Raw genomic sequence first — 7,500 nt, forward strand, 5'->3', positions numbered from 1 at the left:
GGCCGTGGTCCTGGCAAAAACCGATTAGTCGATCATAATTACCTGAGTAAAAGGCAGAAAAATCTTTGTAACTCATGTAACAATTGTTACATGAGTTTGGCAAAGAGTTCCTGGTGAGGGGCTGGGGCGAGCGTGAAGTAGATGCAGCAATGGATGTCATGGCGGCAGATTCAACAATGTTGGAGTTCTACAGTTAAGAGGTGGCAGAGGCCAGACCGTAGAAAACAGGGTAGGAGAGTGGGGTGGAGTATAAAAATGCTTTGATGCTATTGGTTGAGGCAGGGTGGGGCTGAGGTAAATGAACAAGCACTTAACAAGATAAGTTGGCAATGTTAAGGGTAATAAAAGTAAATGGGTAGTTATTAAGGAACTAAATGTAAATGTGGGATGGGTTCAAAATATGAAATAATACAAATACTATATAACGGGCCCAGGAGGGGGTGGGATTTAAGTCCTGGGTGGTAAATGTGTAATAGGGCCTATAGTTGTTTTTAATAAATACAAAAGACCAAATTAAACATAGGTTAGCATATAACAAAACTAATTAAACTTGTAGGGGATGTTGCCTGACCAGGGGTGGGGTGGGGTTGGGCCTGCTGTAACCCCCTTAAAGAACCAAACCAACCTAACATAACCTAACCTAGCAGGGGATGTAACTTAACCCTAGTAGGCAATGTTGCCTGACCAGGGGGGCTTTGCCCCAGTACCCCCCCTTAAAAGGCTAACTTAACCTAGTAAGGAATGTAAACCTAACCCTAGTAGGGAATATTGCCTGACCAGGGGGCTTCGCCCCCCGTACCCCCCCTTAAAGGCCCTAACCTAACCTAACTAGAAGGGAAATACTAGGCCTAACGTAACCTAGTAAGGAATGTAACCTAACCAACCTAACCTAACCTAGTAGGGAATATTGCCTGACCAGGGGGGCTTGGCCCCCTTGTACCCCCCCTTAAAGGCCTAACCTAACCTAGTAAGGAATGTAACCTAACCTAACCTAGTAGGGAATATTGCCTGACCAGGGGGGGCTTCGCACCCCCCCGTACTTAAAGGCCTAACGTAACCTAGTAAGGAATGTAACCTAACCAACCTAACCTAACCTAACCTAGTAAGGAATGTAACCTAACCTAACCTAGTAGGGAATATTGCCTGACCAGGGGGGCTTCGCCCCCGTACCCCCCCTTAAAGGCCTAACCGAACCTAGTAAGGAATGTAACCTTACCTAACCTAACCTAGTAGGGAACATTGCGTGACCAGGGGGGGCTTCGCCCCCCCGTACCTTAAGAAAGGCCTAACCTAACCTAGTAAGAACGTAACCTAACCAACCTAACCTAGTAGGGAAATATTAGGCCTAACGTAACCTAGTAAGGAATGTAACCTAACAACCTAACCTAGTAGGGAATATTGCCTGACCAGGGGGCGTTCGCCCCCCCCGTACCCCCCCTTAAAGGCCTAACCTAACCTAGTAATGGGAATGTAACCTAACCAACCTAACCTAGTAGGGATATGCCTGACCAGGGGGGGCTTCGCCCCCCGTACTTAAGGCCTAACCTAACCTAGTAAATGGGAGTAAGTAACCTAAAGCCTAACCGTAACCTAGTAGAAGGAATGTAACCTAACCAACCAACCTAGTAGGGAATATTGCCTGACCAGTGGGCTTCGCCCCCCCGTTTAACTTAAAGGCCTAACCTAACCTAGTAAGGATGTAACCTAACCAACCTAACCTAGTAGGAAATTGCCTGACCAGGGGGGCTTCGCCCCCCCGTACTTAAAGGCCTAACCTAACCTAACCTAGTAACCTAACGGCAACCTAACCAACCTAACCTAGTAGGGAATATTGCCACCAGGGGGGCTTCGCCCCCCGGACCCCCCCTTAAAGGCCTAACCTAACCTAGTACCCCCCCGGAATGTAACCTAACCAACCTAACCTAACCTAACCTAGTAGGGAACATTGCCTGACCAGGGGGCTTCGCCGTCCCCCCCTTAAAGGCCTAACCTAACCTAGTAAGGAACAACCTAACCTAACCTAGTAGGAAAATATGGCCTAACGTACCTAGTAAGGAATGTAACCTAAACCAACCAACCTAGTAGGGATATTGCCTGACCAGGTGGGCTTTCGCCCCCCTGTACCTTAAAGGCCTAACCTAACCTAGTAAGGAATGTAAACCTAACCAACCTAACCTAGTGAACGTAACCTAGTACCAACCTAGTAGGGAATATTGCCTAGACCATGGGGGCTTCCCAACAACCTAGTAGGGTACCCCCTTACAAAGGCCTAACCTAACCTAACCTAGTAAGGAATGTAACCCTAACCAAAACTAACCTCAGTATGTAACCAAGTAGGGAATGTAACCCCCAACCAACCCCCCCCCCCCCCGCGGTATCCACCCTTGAAGAACTAACCAACCTAGCCTAACCGGGTAACCCCCTTCAAGGAAGTAAAACTAGTAGGTAACCAACATATAACAAACTAAACCTAAGGGTATGTTGCCTAACCGGGGGATGGTGGGATTTGGCCCCCAGTAGGTAAAATGACATATAAACCTAACTTTGATGGGTGTGGAAGTGTTGTAAAATGTAAAAAGTAACCATACATAACTGCGTAATAGTAAGGAAACTGGAAGGGCACCCTTGAAGAACTAACCAACCTAGCCTAACCGGGTAACCCCCTTCAAGGAAGTAAAACTAGTAGGTAAACCAACAATATAACAAACTAAACCTAAGGTATGTTTGCCTAACCGGGGGATGGGATTTGGCCCCCAGTAGGTCAAAAATGACATATAACCTAACTTTGATGGGTGTGGAAGTGTTGTAAAATGTAAAAAGTACCATACATAACTGCGTAATAGTAAGGAAACTGGAAGGGAGGTGTAAATTGTAATGTCTGTAAAAGTGTATAATGGAATATATGAAATGTAGGTTTTATAAGAATAATGGCAAACTAATATATATTTTAAAAATTATATATTGAAATGTAGTTTTATAATAATAATGACACAAACTTTAATATAGGTATTGGTATCGGTGAGAAATGAATTGTAAATGGTGGTACGTAAAGAGGCCAGTCGTGGAATACTGGAAAGGGGAGATTGACTTGTGGTATAAATGATATAGGGAGTGTGTATGTATAGGCAACGCAATGTGCAATTTCACGTAACAGGTAGGTAGGTAGGTAGGTATCGAAACGTCCTAAACTGAGTTCTATCAACACGTAGGCATTTTTAGGTGTCTGTCCTCAATTATAACATAATATTTCAAGTTATATATGGTGAAATGGATTAGGTGGGGATATTTCAAAACAGTTATTATACAAATACTATGGAAAAAATGAAAAGGAATAAACACTAGAATTCACATAACATGTTTAATAAACAAAATAGCTAAATGCTTTTATGTAACTCAACGTATGGTTACCAGCCAGGGTTCCCAGATGGACACCACTACCAACCAGCCAAAGTCTACCATGAAACCAGCCAAAATCCCGCCAAATGGTAATCCAAACCAACCCAAATAACCGGCAAATATATGTGCGTTATATCTATCTTTATAAATGCATATTTTTTTATCATATATATGCTTGTATAGCGGCATCATAGTTTTAGTTAGATAATATAAACTAATATAAGAATGCAGGAAAAAAACGAGAATGAATTGAAATTTTGAAATGAGGCTCGTTCCCTGAGAATCCGGCAGCCTGTTTTGTGGTCATCTGGTGTGTGTGTGATTTTTATTTTAATTCCATCTACATATTTTGCTTAAATGTTACCAAGTTTTTACTGAAAACCTGACCTTCAAATTCCCCAGATTTTCCTGAAAACCTTCAAAAATTCCCAATCGGTGGGGAGAGATTCCTCAAACGTGGGATCAGTGTTTAGCTCAAATAGAAAGTGTTTGAAAACCAGCCAAAATACCACTAACCAGCCAAAGTGAATTTTTACCCACCAAATTAGGAAAAAAAGCCAAATTTGGCGAGAAACTGCCAAATCTGGGAACCCTGTTACCACCCAATCCTTCACTCAGTCCGGTAGCAATGTAGGGGTCATACTGTAACGTGTTTGGCTCAAATACATATATATCCCGTAAAACCCCACCCCCATTTCTTTTTTCCTCACTAAGAAGTCCGAGTTTAGGCCAAAAGCTCCCTTACAGTTAGCGACATGCGCAGTTAGCAGTTAGCGCTATGCGTAGTAGGATTCCATTGTTGTGGTAGTAGTGGTAGTAGACAAATATGGTGTGGAACGGCTCCCCTACGATAAGCTAGTTTTGTTATTTTCTTATTTCCGCCTGTATTTCGCTGTTTTTAAAAGTGATAAATGTGGGGAAAATACCACAATAACACGGCAAAATCTCCCCCCAAGTGGGTTTTCTTCCCCACCCAAAACCCCGGTTCCCACTGGGGGTCCCCCCATTACCGTAGGATTAGAAGGTTGGGGTTTTGTCCCCACCCCCCCAAAACCCCAGGTTCCCAATGGGAAACTCCCCTTTACCGTTGGACGTATGAGTTTTCAAAGGGTAAATTAGAGTCGTCCCGAATAAATATTACTTCAAATTCTTGCTCAGGAGGTAAAACTGCATAGAAAAACAAAAAACTGCAACTGCCATACTCTGGGCCGCCGCGGATAGGTACACTAGATCTACCCTTAAGTGCCCAAAATTGGATAATATACGTTCTATTTCAGTCTTGTTTATGCCAAACAATGTTTCCCCATGAATGCCAACATGTAATCCCGGGTCTGGGCACCAAATGTAAGGGAGAAGGGAATATGTAAGGGAGAGAGAAAGCTAGAAATCTGAGGTTCGACAGGAAGAAGGGATCACAATAAATGGCAAACATAGAAGAAAACAATGAATGGGATAAAAAGCCAACATATAAAAAGTAATTATATATAATTATCAACTAAATGCATACGATACTCAACATTAAATGGTGTATAAGAGACAATAAGTACATTCGTTGCCAGTGTTCCAAGCAGGGGTCTTCAAATTATTTGAAAATCGAACCACTCTTGCAGTATGATATGAGAATGGTGAATGGCATCTAATCTTGAAGGTCAAACCGAAGATCAAGAACACTGAACATTTACCAGGAGAGGAATAGCATATCCAAGAGGAGAACGTATGACGTAGCTGGACTTCAAGGTACTTATGCTATCTCATATATCCTTCTAAGCACTGTCCAATATCCGTCTAGGCACAGTCCATTATTTTGCAGCATGACTTGGCGTGAATTATTTACATGAGAATCATAAAACCAAAATCGCTTGACTAGGGTCCCACACCTGTCAAACACGGCTGAACCACACCTGTCATACGGCTGAAAAGACACGGAAAAAGAAGCATTACCCAACTGTGGCACGTTAAGCTATAATTAATGTTAAAACAAATTTTTTCACTGCACTGATGGTTGATTTTACAATCTTACGTTTGTTGTGTTGCTCAAAAGCAGACTGGTTGAAGTAGAAAAACCACCACACGAAGTAAAATTTTGAATAAAGAAAACCCAAGGAATCAAGAAATACAAATTCCAAGGATTGCAAATGCTCTGCCCTCTAGCGACTAGAGTTACATACTAAATTTTATTTTATAAGAAAATTTCTAAATTTCCTCTACAAGCTCCACCCTTTTTTTCTTCTGGATTCCTTTCAAGACCACCCTAGTTCTTCATAATTGGTTAATCTTCAACGCCTACCACTTCCGCGACGACTTTTAACGAATCTGGGTGTATGCTGAGAGCAGTCGTTACCACGCACTGGTTATCGTTGTTCAGGTCAGAGATTGCTTGCATCATTGATTTTTGTTATCTCGCTCGGTTCCTTTTCTGTGTTTTACGAGTGTCGCATTTCAAACATCCTGTTTTGTGTTCCGTTTCTACCTCTCTCTCTCCTTCATCTACTATAACTCTACTAGCAGATTTTCCTAGCTAATATTTCCTACATAACTATTCCTACAGACTTCTGCACTGCTCTTCTTAACAATTGCTTTCAAGCTCTTAAGGTTTAAGGGTTTAAACTCTTTGAAAACGGTAGTTTGTTACACCTATAAATCGATCACTAGCAAAAGAAACTGTTAAGAGGATTTTGTTTTTGGGAAAGGACTCCAGCAACTGGGGGAAGTAATTAGTTTATGCTAAAACTATGACTATTCAAGGGTATGTCAAACTTACCATGAGTAAATTGAGTCGGTGCAGGGGATATAATATGCATGCATAGCTTCCTTGAAAGTTTATTTGACTGGCAAATGATGGTTGCTTGGGAAAATAGTTTACAAATAATGGTTGCTCGGGAAGTTTTTAATATTTTTTTTACTTGGTCTTTGTAGATTTTACAAAGTTCTTATAGTTATTTATTTCTTTGTATATTCTTTGTAGATTTACGAAGTTGTCGTTAGGCCATACACTGTGAGTTGAAAGTTAATTTCCCTATTAGTTAATTTCAGTATCACAAACTGAATGTATGAGAGCAATATTATTTTTAGCTTTCTATTAAAGTCAACTTCTATTTTAGTTAAGCATTTAAATTTTAAATTAAAGTGCAATCTGGGAGAGGGAAGTCGCCTGTACTTGCCTGGAACTAGTTTGTATTGTGGTCAATGCCAGGCATTGTAAATTTTACAAAGCTTTATCCCAGATTAGCCGTAAGTTAATTTAATGTTTGTTTTCATTTCTGTAAGCAGAATTCATTAAAAGGTAAATTCAAGCCATTTAATTAGTGGGTGAGTTTTCGTTTAGCACTACTAGCCTCGGATTTGCTCTACTCAGAACTTTATTTTGTTCGATGGTTTCCAGAGCTAAGTTATGTTGTAATGTAGTGGGTTTTTGTAAGGTAGAGTGTTCGAGTTATATGATCGCTTACCTGCTTCTTCTCCTTGATAATTAGTTCTGCAGTCTGGTTCTATGTTTAAATTTATGCTTCTTCTTAATGTTAGTTCTGGATTAGTAATCTTTGTAGTCTTAGTCTCTCAGGAGAAGTTTGAATGAGACAAACGGCAGAGTTTCTTTCTTTACTGTAAAGCTTATAAATCTCTTTTGGATCCTAGCAATATTTCTACTTCTTTTCTGAACGATGGCTGCCAGTCCTCTCTGGCTTTTTCTTCTTCGCAAATTTAGCCACCCTCGGTTCGAATTCGGCACCACCTCTTAGGCCGTGTAGGATCTGGTTCTCCGCCCCAACCAACAGGAATTTTTGATTCGTGGAGCAGTCTTTCCTTATCTTTTCCCCATCCCATTTTAGGTGGGGTTAACATGTTAATTCCTCCTTTTCCAGGCGGAGTCAATAATTTAACATGTTAATACCTCCTACTGGAAGCGGAGCTGCATTCTTGCTAGAATTTGGTGCGAGGTCACCGGTCAAAGATTTTATGACCGTCTTAAGATTGTAATTGCGATGGTGATATGATTTAACTTCCTGTGACTAAGGTTTTGTTGATCAAATTCTGGCTCACAGACCAAAGCTCAATTCTCTCTCTCTCTCTTCCTCTTTCTCTCTCTCGTTGGTTTCACTATACATG

This window comes from Macrobrachium nipponense, chromosome 8 (assembly GCF_015104395.2).
Source record: "Macrobrachium nipponense isolate FS-2020 chromosome 8, ASM1510439v2, whole genome shotgun sequence".
NCBI classification, from domain to species: Eukaryota; Metazoa; Arthropoda; class Malacostraca; order Decapoda; family Palaemonidae; genus Macrobrachium; species Macrobrachium nipponense.